We start from the raw sequence: 13,986 nt of genomic DNA on the forward strand, positions 1-13,986 counted from the left end.
GAAAATAAAACCAGTGATAAAAACAAAGTGTTGTAAATATAATGACTTAGAGGGAGTGAGAAAATTCTAACTAGGAAGATCTAGTCTAGTTTAAGAGTAGGTCTCCATAAGTGAGTCATCAACCAACACTTAGGCTTATTTTTTAAGATTAAATTTGGTAAGTAATCAAAGCTGTTTCTGGAACATAGTAAGAGCTCAGTGAATGTTTATTTGTATTAGTATGACTATTTGTCAAGCTTTGAACCATTTATAAAGAGGGAGGTTTTGATGGGGCACAATAGAATAGTTTTAAGAAGGGGAAATCTAATATTTTCACTTGGTTCCCAAAGGTTGTATTTAAAAAAAACATGCAATATCTTCATTTAGAAAGTAGGAAGGGCATATGCAATTTTCAATTCCAAGCTTACCACTTGGTATATGTGAGTACATCACATACCCTTTGCATGTGTGTGTTAGTTGCAAAGTCGTGTCCGACTCTTTGCAACCCCATGGACTGTAGCTCACCAGGCTCCTTTGTCCATGGAATTCTCCAGGCAAGAATACTGGAGTGGGTAGCCATTCCCTTCTCCTGGGGATCTTCCCAACCCAGGGATCAAGCCCAGGTTTCCTGGATTACAGGCAGATTCTTTACCATCTGAGCCACCACAAATGTGTTGCTAGGGTTCCTGAATTACACTGCTTAATGTAATTTCTCATGCATCTTTAGCTACTTCCTATAGGTCTCTTTGAATCTTCACAGATGAAGCACTCTCTGTAAACCATTTCCTGGATTCCTTACTACTCTTCTTGGTGAATTTACTCAACATTTCATTTCAGAGAGTATCACTAACACAGCCTGTGATGTTGCATCTGGCCAGGCATTTTGCTTCCACTGCAGCCACCAGAAAGGCAGATTCATAAAGCTAAATTACCAGAGCGAGCAGAGCCAACATTGCATTTTAGAAATTAATTTTAGAATGTCATAGTTTTAAAAAGCTATACCCTCATATTATTAATTTAATATGTATGTGAGGCATGTAAAGAGACATACTCTCTTTTTTTTCTTTTTGTACTTAAAGACTAAAGTCCCAAAGGTAGATAGCTGACGGTCTAGGAATGCAAAATGTGTATTACATGCATGGGCCTATAATTAAAATTAAGGAGGGGATCCATTTACCCAATTAATCTCAGGGTTAAATGAAGACCAGTGCTTATGTTTCATCATATGTCTACTTCTTACATCTAATTCAAAAGGCTTATTCTGTGAAAATGAAATAACTATGTTTTTAAAAGAAAAAAATGGTAAGTTAAATAGGATAGCTCCAATTAGGGAAATGAACCAATTAAATCTCATATTTTACTAGGGCCCAATCATGTTTGTTATCTAAGACTAATTATATTAATGAAACTGTTAAAACATAATTTAGATTGTCACAACATATTCTTTGATGATTTAATTGAGTTATTATTATTTTATGATTTAATGGAATGTTCAGCAATGACCTATAAAATTATATCACTCTGTACTTCAAAAAGAAATACCTCCATGATGATAACAGAGCATCTGGGTATAATAAAATGGTTCAACCCAATCTGCTTTGCATGCTGAATGCATTTGATTTTATTAAAATATCAAAATAGATTTTCCATATTCTGATACATGAGTGATTAAGGATGAGAAAAAGAGAATTTTGTTCATTAGGTTAAATTATAGATATGGAGAAAAGTTTCATTGAAAGGAAGTAGTTGTAAAAGTTTGCTGATTGTTTTCTTAAAAATGTATTCAGGTAATTACAAAATTTAATTTGTTTAAAATTCCTACCTTTTTATAATGTTAAATGGTATTTTCTGAATTATTATTTTTAGTCTTGTGAATTAATTCAGTCAATTTCCTGCAAGAGATACTAGAGATTATTAATATCTCTAATTTAATAATCAGATAATTTACCGTGAATGCTTTACTTTTTTACTTCTTAGTTCAACTTTTCAGAAGCCTAATTGAGGTTATGGGCTGTTGGGCTTAATAACTACCCTTTATCATTCATACTTCTTACTATTTGGAAGCATGCCTTCTTGCTCTGTATGTTCTGTTATCAAATGCCATCAATGTAGTGTTGTCTCTGGTGGCCATTCTACAATGAAATGCATTTATTCAGTGGTTAGCCTAAACCCAGTGGAGGATTGGCTGGAGGGAAAGTGGTAATTTTCTCTATAATGAAGGAAATGCCTTTTCAGGGAAAGACTGCTTTCTGGAGCAAGAGAGACCAAGTGGAAAGTGTTGCAGAGATGTTTTGGAGTCCAGGATACTTGGAGCTCTCTAAAACCTCTCCAAGTTTTATGTGAGGGATAGACGTGTTCTGATTATTACTCCTTGTTTGACAACTGTCTTTCTTAGTAAATCAAAATTTGTATGTCTCTGTCTTTCTTCCTTTGAGTTGGATTTCTTACAAGAGAAACTTTAGTCTTAGTGGAGCCACACAAGTGGAGTTTCAGAAATGTGTTCACTAACACTCTTGTTGAATTTCCTCAAGCATGCCATCTTGAAACCCCTGCATCCATCGGCCCCCTTTTACATATCTGATTTAAATTTTTGTAACTCCCCTTCTTACATTTTACCATTCAAGAGTGCTACACAACTTACAGTTCATAATTATGCTAGGATTTATCATTCATTCTTAACAAATTTTATATCCTATAATGTTATTCTACCCTTGACCATGTGGCAAAATTCTGATTAATTCATCAAGAAACTCAATGGCTGCCTTTTCTGTTCAGTCATCTCTGACTTTCCAAGCACTCAAGTGATCTTTCGTCTACATTCTACAGTAAAAACATAATTTACCATTTAAAATTGTATTATTTTTATTAACTTTTTAAAATGTCTATCATTTTTAGATATGAGTTCTTCAAAGTTGGAGGCAGGGAATGAGTTATTTTTTTAAACTATATCTTTATCCTGAGCAAATTACCTGCACTTTAGTACGTGCCCAATAGTATTTTGTTGAATGAAGGAATAGAAGATAAAGTGGAAACTTAACAACATTTTTTTCTCCAAAAGAAAGTTTCATTGTCTTTTATGGGCATATGTCTTAGAACCATTCTTAGAACTGGTATTTTTGTTATTATTTTATCCCCATTGTCATTATGACAATCATGTTTTAGGCAATTGATATTAAATAGTAATTTAATAGCTACTGTTAATATCACATGAGAGTTACCATACACATTACATGAGTGTTTCTAATTTGACATGAGTCTTTATAATTTGAAATACTAGAACATATAGCAGCATTTTTATACTCCAGAATGCATTGTGGTGCTGCTCTGATCACAAGAAGCAAAATATTAATAAACATCTCAGAATAAGAGCAATATTGAGGAAGTTCTGAAAATGGACAGGTGCTCTCAGAGAGAAGTTTTGCTGACATCTTACCTTCTCAAAGTCGTGGTAAGCCATGTTCTTGACCTTAAAGTAAATTCTGTCCAGTATATCTGAGTGTCAAAAGCAGAACTCAGTTTTCTACATCCCAAGAATTGCATTCTGGCCTGGAGAATCGCATGGACAGAGGAGCCTGGTGGGCTACAGTCCATGGGGTTGCAGAGTTGGACATGACTGAGTGACTAACAAGAATTGCATTAATCATTGACTTCTTTTAAGAATTAATGCTTGTCTTTTCTAGGCTAGCTTATGGGTTACTTATAGGAAGAGATTGTTTTAGTGCTCTCAGAATTTCTCATAATGTTTAACACTGCCAAGTGATAAAGAAATTTAAAAACTGATCGCATTGTAGGAATTACATTTTATTTTCTGCCCCTGCATTCTTGATCTTATTCAGGTGTTCTCAAATAATGCTTTTATTTGAAGAACCTAACTATCTCACTATGTAAGTTATTTTGCCTATGAATAAATTTCCTGAAAGATGTATAATTTAATAATATCTGAAACTGTGTCTAGATATTCCATCACTACATTCTTTCTGCCTGTTTTTGCTTCTGTTTGAGTGCCATTTAACAACTTTAAGGATTTCCCTGGTGGCTCAGACGGTAAAGAATCCACCTGCAATGCAGGAGACCTGGGTTCAATCCCTGGATTGGGAAGATCCCCTGGAGGAAGGCATGGCAACCCACTCCACTATTCTTGCCTGGAGAATCCCCATGTACTGGCAAGCTACTGTCCCGGGGTCACAAAGAGTCAGACACAACAGAGCAACTCAGCACGTACTACTTTAAAAACATAGCTAAAACTCTTGGCATCCTTACCTCAACTAATTCTTCTGACCAAGTTGTTTTTCAAAGTTGATGCACCTAAATCCTGGGTTTATAAGGAGGTGATTGCAAAATGGTCAAGATTGTAATATCCAGGTTAAAATGGCCTGCAGTTAAATTCTAGTTCCACCTCTAGGTTTATAACTGGAATAAGTTACTGAATGTATCTAAGCCTGGTTTCCTAATCTGTACAATAGGAGTAATAAAAAGTTCCTACTTCTGAGGTTGATGAGGTTGAATAGTATGATGCATGTAACACATTTAGAACTATTCCTGGTACACAGAATCTCTGTCTTGCTTGTGAACATCATCCACATTCAAATGCCTCGTTGTTCTGAGACCTGTTCCTAAGCCACTTCGTGTTGATAAATGTCCCTTCTCAGTACATTTTCCTTCAAACACCTGGGCTTCAACTACCCAAGACCCTGAATGTCTATTGTCTTGAATTGTTTCCGTGTTGCTTATTCTTGAACTGCTATTTCGGGTAATGGTATTTACCTCTCTTCTTCCTATTTTGTTAGCTTTTGCTTTAGTCAGTGTTTTAAAACTCAGAAGACTATCATGTTCTTTGTAGATGACACATTCAAACATTCAATAAATGAAGTTTCAACCATGTCCCGTGCATGAATTTAAATATTTAACTATGTATGTCTAATGCCATTAAACAAATAATTCATGACCTGAGGACAAGGTCAGTTTCATTCATCATATACTTTTATCCTGGAGAGACTACTACATAGAGAGTAAGCCAAATGATTTTTTCTCATCCTTTACTCATGTTAAAATTCATAGAAGGTGTGTGTGATGCAAAGGGAAGGTTTATTGTGTACTTCTTTTTTGTTATTTTGGCTTAACTCTAGAGATAAATATTTTTATGGGATATGATCTATTTTTTAATAATACGTATTCTCCAATCTCACTTTTAAGTGAAATGTAAAATAGTCAATTCATAGAAGCAGAGAGCAGAATGGTGGTTTCCAGAGACTGAGGAAAGAGGGAAATATAAAGTTGTTGTTTAGTGGTTATAAAAGTTTAATTATATGAGAGGAATTAGTTCTAGAGACCTTCTTACAACATAGTACCTATAATTAGTAATACTGTGGTACACTTAAACCTTTTTGTTAACAAAGTAGGTGTCTTGTTAAGTGTTCTTACCACAAAAACAGAAATAACAAGAAAAAATTCAGGTGGTGACAGGTACATTTATTGCTTTGATTATAATGCTGGTTTCACAGGTATATGTTTCACAGGTATGTCCAGACTCATCAAGTTGTATGTATTAATTATGTGCAGTTTTTGTTCATTAATTATACCTCAGTAAGGCTGTTAAAAAAAGATACAACTCATTCCATAGACAAAGCTTATGTCAGGATATTATAGTATCCAATTGTATTAGCTTCCTATATTCACACATTTCAACTTAAGAATCATTAGCAGTAGAGTCAAGATTTTTTTCTTTTATAGAGGATATTGAGTAACTTTTGAGCAATGACAAGTATCTTCACCATTAATATGCCCTATTCACTATTAGCTTAGTATAAAACTACGTGGAAGTAATGAGAGGTAGCCTAAAAATAAATCTAACTTTGTTTCTAAGTGGTCAATTCAGTTATCCCATAGGAGCTGTTAATAATCACTAAAACTCAAACTCCAATTCCTTAACAAAATGTAGTTTCTAATATGTTTTATTTTCTTTCTTACTTTGCTGATTTCAAACATTTTTCAGAACTTAAGGTGAAATATAGTGTGCAAATGGGATAGATATAATCAATTCAATGTTTTATGTGTAGAGACTAGAATATAAACCTGTTTAGTATTTAATAAGTTATCTCAGTCTGTGCTCCGATATAACAAAATACCACAGATTGGGTAGATTAATAGCAATTTTTTCCTTACAGTTCGGGAAGCCAGGAAATCCAAAATCAGTGAGCTAGTATGGTTGCATTCTGTTGAAGATACTCTGATTCATAGCCAGTGTCTTCTCATTGTGTCTTCCCATAGTGAAGAAACTAGGGGTTCTCTCTGTTTGGAGGCTGTTTTATATGCATTCATCCCTTTCATGTGGGTTCCATCCTCATGATTTACACATATGTCAAATGTCCTCCCACTAAAACCATCACCGTTTAGGAGGTTAGGATTTCAACATACAAAATCTGGAGGCACACAAACATTTAGACCATATCTTCTGAGTTATAGAAATGAAAGAAAATAGGATAGTATGGGTAATGGGTTTAAATCTCAGAGATAAACTGTTGCTTCCTTCCTACGTGGTGGTAAAGTGATAATGCTCAGTTGAATATAAGTGCTAAAGAATTTGATTGTAACCCCCTAGACTGCTTGATTCATTGTATTTTTTCCCAGTTGTGAATTTCTTCCCCCAAACTAAAAGTTTTCTAGTAAACTAGTGATTGTAAACCTTGAAATGCAGAAATAATTTTGAAAATAGCACCTACCACTGCATTTACATCACATAAGAATTTAAGCACATGAATGGCAAAGGCCAAATTAATATGTGATTTCTACAATGCATAATATTTGTAAATACTAATAAAATCCTGAAAAACAATGTGGTTATATTCTTTTGGGTCCTGAAAATACCCTATAGCCAGCCTCACATTATTCTATACAATAAGGAAACCTATGTAACAGGCAGAGACAAAAATTAGTATTCTCTGGGAACTAAAGTTAATTATGTCAGGCTGCTTTGCAAATAATGGGTTGAATTAGATACAAGGGGGGAAAAAAACTCAATGTTTTTACTGTTATTAGTGCATTTGTATGGGTTGAACCTACACTTTAAGATGGTTATTAAAATGCCTTTAGAAAATTTAAAATTGTAATATAAATATATATATTTTAGGAACTTTCAAATCTTATTACATTAGAATATTTGTGATGTTTAAAATACATGTATTATTTTAATTTTCCATGTCAGCATATCAATTCCACATTGAGAAAACCATACATTTATATATTTTATTAATATGCATGTTAATTTTAAGTATATAATATAATATCCATAAAAATAGTTACATGTTGTAAGTTTTGTAATATGACTATTTGAAAATTATAAAATGGTAGATTCTAGCACAATGTCATTAAAACATGGTACATAGAAATGGAAGAAAGAGCTACTATTTATGATTATAGTCCTTTTTGTTACTTTAAACTTACATTTGAATTATTATTTAAATATTTCCTAATATTTTGACTTTCAAGAGTCAGATGGTATGGGTTGCTCTAAGTTTCATGGTGCTTCTTCATGTGATAAAAGTTTTAGAAATTGTTCATTGGAAGCCTCACTTTATAGTGCTTTCCAAATTTAAATAAGAAAAGAAAGCATGGATAGATAAATAGATCAATAGATACCATCCTTTTTTATTTTAAGAAATGTCCTAGGGGACTTAGTTGCAGAGCAATTTGCTTAGTTAACTCAAATATTTTTGTCCTCAAAATTCATCAGTATAATGTTAAATACAGTAGCATGTAAATCAATGCTTCCAAGATGGTTTAAGTGCCATTTTATAGAGCAAAAGCTGTAGAACAAACTGGAGCCTTATTGCACTGTGTTGTAACAAGCTGGTAATTATCGTTCTAATGTGTGTGCATGTTTTCATGTTCTGCAGTGCTCAATTTGCTCTGCAAGCTGGTTACAGAATATCATAGCAATCTCTGGCTATCTCATGTTTAGTGGGGAAAAAAAGTGTAAAAAGTTTAAAAAAACTACACTTATTTGGATTCTGTATCCATTCTTTATTTATAATTATTTTGGTCTGATTCTTTATTATTTTATTTGTTGCCTTCGTCATCACAGTCCATGGGGTCATGCAGTCCTGGCATGCAGCAGTCCATGGGGTTGCGAAGAATTGGACATGACTGAGTGTCTGAACTGAACTTGTCATCACATATAATTTAAACATAGTAATGAACTAAAAGAGACATTAAATAAACAAATATATGCAAATCCACTATTTCATCAAATCAAACGTAGATTTTGAAATGTAATTTTTGAATTCAGATAAAGATTAAAATAAATTCATTTAGTTAGGACTTTAAAACAGCCATTTGATTACTGTGTAAAGATATTTTATATTTAAAATATAAGTTCATGTGAATAGTTAATTTATATAAACTTATATAATATTTATACTAGTTGGAAATAGAATTCTTTTCACATCTTTATCCCCAGTGCTTGTTATTTATGTATACTTTTTGAAATGTAATTTCCTCCATCCAGGTAAACAGGCTTATTTTATAATTTGCTAAGATGTAACAATCCTCTTAGAGACTAGACTGGATCAAATCTGTCACCTTCTTTTTGTTCACATTGGTGCTCAGGGACTCTTCTGGAAACGAATGCTTATAGCACTCTGGTGGTTTATTTGCTAAGTCGTGTCTGACTCTTGCAACCCATGGACTATAGCCTGCTAGGCTCCTCTGTCAGTGGGATTCTCCAGGCAAGAATACTGGAGTGGGCTGCCATTTACTTCTCCAGGGGAACTTCCTGACCCAGGAATCGAACCCTGGTCTCCTGCATTGCAGGCAGATTCTTTAATAACTGAGCTATTAGGGATCACTAGTTGAACTTTTTTTTGTGTGAGTGTGCATTACATTTATAGTATTTAATGTTTCTCTGTGACTTTTTGTTCTTAAAAAAATAGCAAACCATATAGCATAAAAACAAATAGGCAAAATCATGAATAAAGCTTATGTAACCAAGTTCAGTATAAGTTGCTTTTGACAAGTGTGTAAAAGTTTATGATTCCATGTTTATCATTTGTACCATTTATGCTAAAATCTAGTCATAAGTGTTTGTGATGAAAACATCATCCCATTCCAGTTTTAATGTACACTCCATGAAAATTAAATTATGGTTTAAAGTGTTCAGTAATGGAAATTTCTAGGTGGAGTTGAATTTTATTTTTCAAATAAACGAGTTATAATTTATTTAAAATGCAGTTTTTAGTATAACGTTTGATTTGTTTTAACAGAAGCATACTCCCAAATAGCCATCAATCTTATCAAGAGGTAAAATATTCCCATTATCCGCCAAACTACCCTTTGAGCTCCTTTGCAGTCAGACAGCTTCAGGCAATAATCTGTTCTCTGTCATTATTGGTTAGCTTGCTTAAGAATTTCAGGTTTATTCTGACTATTTCACATATCAACAGTTTATTTCTTTTATTATTTTTAGTAGTATGCTACTGCATGGAGGTATCATTATATGCATATTCACTCTTCCTGAGTGCTTAGGTAGATCCCTGGGTCAGGACGATGCCCTGGAGGAGGAAATGGTAACCCACTCCAGTATTCTTGCCTGGAAATCCATGGCCAGAGGAACCCAGTAGACTACAGTCCATGGGGGCACAAAGAAGTGGGCATGACCAAGCGACTGAGCACACACGTAAATCAAGCTGCGGTGAACATTCACACAGAAGCGTGTCTGTCTGTACGTGATTTCATTTCTCTTGGATCAATGGTAAGACATGATATTGATGGATCATACATTAAGTGTGCATTTAACTTTATAAAACACTAGCAGACTTTTCTTTATACAAAACACTAGCAAATTTTTCTAAGGTGATTTAGTTGACCTATCCACAACCTTGCCAAAACTTACTATTGTCTATCACTTAAATTTAGCCATTTTAGTAGGTTTGTATCTGGTTGAAGTTTTAATTTGCATTTCTCCAGTGACTAATTGTACTGAGCATAGCTTCACTTGCTTATTGGCTAGTAGTATGATTTCTCTTGTGGAGTGTTATTTCAAACATTTTGCCTATTTGTTTTTGTTTTTTTGTTTTTTGTTTTTTTATTAGTTGGAGGCTAATTACTTTACAATATTGTAGTGGTTTTTAGGCTTTTATAGAAGGTCTTAATATATTAAGGATATTAGTCCATTGTTGATATATGTATTTGAATATTTTCTTTAATTCTGATGATTGCCTTTTCATTTTTATAAAAGTCTCATTGAAGAACAGAATTGCTAAATATTTAAATTTGGCTTATCAATTTTGTCTTTTTGAAATTTACCTTTTTATCTTGTCTAAGAAATCTGTGAAATCTAAGAAATCTAAAGCCATGAAAATTCTTCCCATGTTATTTTTCAGTATCTTTTATAGATTTATTTTAACATGTAGATCTGTGAGCAATTTTAAGACATTTTGTGTTTGTTAAAACTTAAGATTCTATTTTCTTTTTCCTTACCGATAGCTAACTGTTTTAGCCTATCTGATACAAAGACTGTTCTTTCCCCTCATTGAATCACCTTGGTGTGTTTGTTAAAAGGAACTAAGCTTGCCTGGGTCTGTTTCTGAACCCTCTATTCTGTTTCACTGATTTGTATGTATCTTTATGCCAATGATACAATATCTTGATTATTGCCTTTATAGTAAGTTTGGAAATCAGACAAATATTTTCCTACCTTGTTCCTTTATTCAACATCATTGTAACCATTCTAGGTACTTTGTATTTCTATATACATTTTTAAATCAGCTTGTTAATTTTTACAAGAAAATAAAACTGGTAGGATTTTTATTGAGATTGTAGTAAATTTATAGATCAATTTAGGATAGTACCATAAATGTATTGACATCTTAATATTGAATTTTTCATTTCTTAAACATGGAGTTGCTTTTAATACATTTAGGGCTTCTTTATTCTGTCAGCAATGTTGTATTATTTTCAGTGTACATATCTTGCATATATTTCATTAACTAAGTTTCTACATATATTTTTTAAACATTTTTGATTATATTGAAATTGGTATTTATTTTTATAAAGTTATTTTCCAGTATTTATTGCTGTTTTATAGACCTATAGCTAAATCCATTCATTAGCTCTAGCAGCTCTCCAACCTTCCGTGTATTATTGCCTTTTCTCAAATCATTGTCTTTTTTAGGAATTTCAGTACAGTGTTGTCTAGAAGTGGTCAAAATGAATATCTTGTCTTGTTTCTGATCTTAAAAAAATGTTTTATCTTTCACCACTAGGTGTGATTTTAGCTGAATTTTCCTTTTGTTATTTGCTCTTCATCAGGTTGAGAAAATTTCCCATGAGTAAGTATTGACTTTGGATGAGATGCTTGTTCTGCATGTTGATGTAATTATATGATTTTTCTCCTTTATTCTGTTAACACAAAACATTATATTGATTATTTTTGAATATTATAACCTTTGCGTTCTGTCCATCTGAATATTAAACTTCGTACTCTGTCTATTCTGATCAGTACACAGATGTCTCCTAGGTCTTGATGAGTTGTAGAAATTGTTCCTTTTATAACTACTTGCTCTTTTCCTAGTTTGTAGAGTATCAACCAACCAGCTCACACACAGTAATTTAGCATCTAAAGACTTAGGTGTTTGCTGTGCAGAGTTCCTCATTGCTGTGGCTTCCTCCTCTGCACTACCTACAATTTCCAGCTTCCTTGATCTCTCCTGGTGCTGATCAATGTCCTCAGATCAGTAAGAGCCCCACACTCAGCTTGGGTTCTCTCTCTCTGAAAGAAGGGAAACCCTTCTCTCACGGTAACAAGGTCTTATCCTTTATCCATTTTTGAGTAAGGTAGGATTGGAGCACAAATTCAGTACTAATCATTCCATTATGTCCAGAAGCATTTTGACATTGAAAAAAATTTTAACACTGAAAAAACTGTTTAAATGAAAAATAGACTTCCTCTATTCTGATTTTTCAGGACATGTAGGTAGAACATTTACATATGCCTAGCTGGTTTCAAAAAAACTTGGATTTTTATTTTGAGTTTTGTTCCAACTCTGAGTTCACTAACACATGACAAAAATGTACCATTTCAATGGCTAGATATCTCCCTCCCTCCCCTGCAGAAAGCTACTTAGAGTTTTAACTGTACTTTATGGAAAGTGTATTGGCCTATTTTCTTCACAAGCTTTAGTTCTTCGCTTTCTGCCATAAGAGTGGTGGCATCTACATATCTGAGGTCATTGAGGTTATTGATATTTCTCCCAGCAATCTTGATTCCAGCTTGTGCTTCATCCAGCCTGGCATTTCACATGATGTATTCTGCATATAAGTTAAATAAGCAGGGAGACAATATACAGCCTTGACATACTCCTTTTCCTATTTGGAACCAGTCTGTTTTTCCATGTCCAGTTCTAACTGTTGCTTCCTGACCTGCATACAGACTTCTCAGGAGGCAGGGCAGGTGGTCTGGTATTCCCATCTCTTGAAGAATTTTCCACAGATTGTTGTGATCCACACAGTCAAAGGCTTTGGTGTAGTCAATAAAGCAGAAGTAATGTTTTTCTGGAACTCTTTTGCTTTTTTGGTGATCCAGTGGATGTTGTAAATTTGATCTCTGGTTCCTCTGCCTTTTAAAAAACCATCTTGAACATCTAGAAGTTCATGGTTCATGTCTTGTTGAAGCCTGGCTTGGAGAATTTTGAGCATTACTTTGCTAGTGTGTGAGATGAGTGCAATTGTGCAGTAGTTTGAACATTCTTTGGCATTGCCTTTCTTTGGGATTAGAATGAAAACTGATCTTTTCCAGTCCTGTGGCCACTGTTGAGTTTTCCAAATTTGCTGACATATTGAGTGCAGCACTTTCACAGCATCATCTTTCAGGATGTGAAATAGCTCAGCTGGAATTCCATCACCCCCACTGGCTTTGTTCATAGTGATGCTTCATAAGGCCCACTTGACTTCACATTCCAGAATATCTGGCTCTTGGTGAGTGATCACACCATCATGGTTATCTGGGTCATTAAAATCTTTTTTTGTACAGTTCTTCTGTGTATTCTTGCCACCTCTTATTATCTTCTGCTTCTGTTAGGTCCATACCATTTATGTCCTTTTTTGAGCCCATCTTTGCATGAAATGTTCCCTTGGTACCTCTAATTTTCTTGAAGAGATCTCTAGTCTTTCCCATTCTATTGTTTTCCTTTATTTCTTTGCACTGGTCACTGAGGAAGGCTTTCTTATCTCTCCTTGCTATTCTTTGGAACTCTGTATTCATATGGATATATCTTTCCTTTTCTCCTTTGCCTTTAGCTGCCCTTCTTTTCTCAGCTATTTGTAAGGCCTCCTATGACAACCATCTTGCCTTTTTGCATTTCTTTTTCTTGGAGATGGGGTTGATCCCTGCCTCCTGTACAGTGTCTTGAGCCTCCATCCATTGATCTTCAGGCACTCTGTCTATCAGATCTAATCCCTTGAATCTATTTGTCACTTCCACTGTGTAATCATAAGGGATTTGTTTTAGGTCATACCTAAATGGTCTAGTAGGTTTCCCACAGTCAGTCTCTCCCATCAGGAAGCTTCCATAAGCCTCCTATCCTTATCCATCAGAGGGCCATTCATTTCATCAGAATGAAAACAATAGTCGCAGAAAACTAATCAAACTGATCACATGGACCAGTATTTTTTATTTAGGGTTCAATTTTGTGTTCATCTGTGATGATGAGTGAATCTTTTTCACTGAACAAAACTTTTATTGGGTTGGCCAGAAATTTATTTTGGGTTTTTCCATAAGATGTTACCTGAGTGAACTTTCTGGCCAAGCCAATATATTTTTACTTTTAAAATTGTTGTTGATTCTAAAAATGTTTTTATACACATCTTTTGTTCACATGTACATTTTTACAGTGTGTTTATTCAGGAGTGGAACTGCTAGTCACAGGATATGGCTATTTCAACTTTAAAAGAATTCTAAACCATTTTCTGTGATAGCAGAATAATATTTTTTCCAGATGCAATTTGTTTTCACCT

Source organism: Dama dama, chromosome 3 (assembly GCF_033118175.1).
Source record: "Dama dama isolate Ldn47 chromosome 3, ASM3311817v1, whole genome shotgun sequence".
Classification (NCBI taxonomy): domain Eukaryota; kingdom Metazoa; phylum Chordata; class Mammalia; order Artiodactyla; family Cervidae; genus Dama; species Dama dama.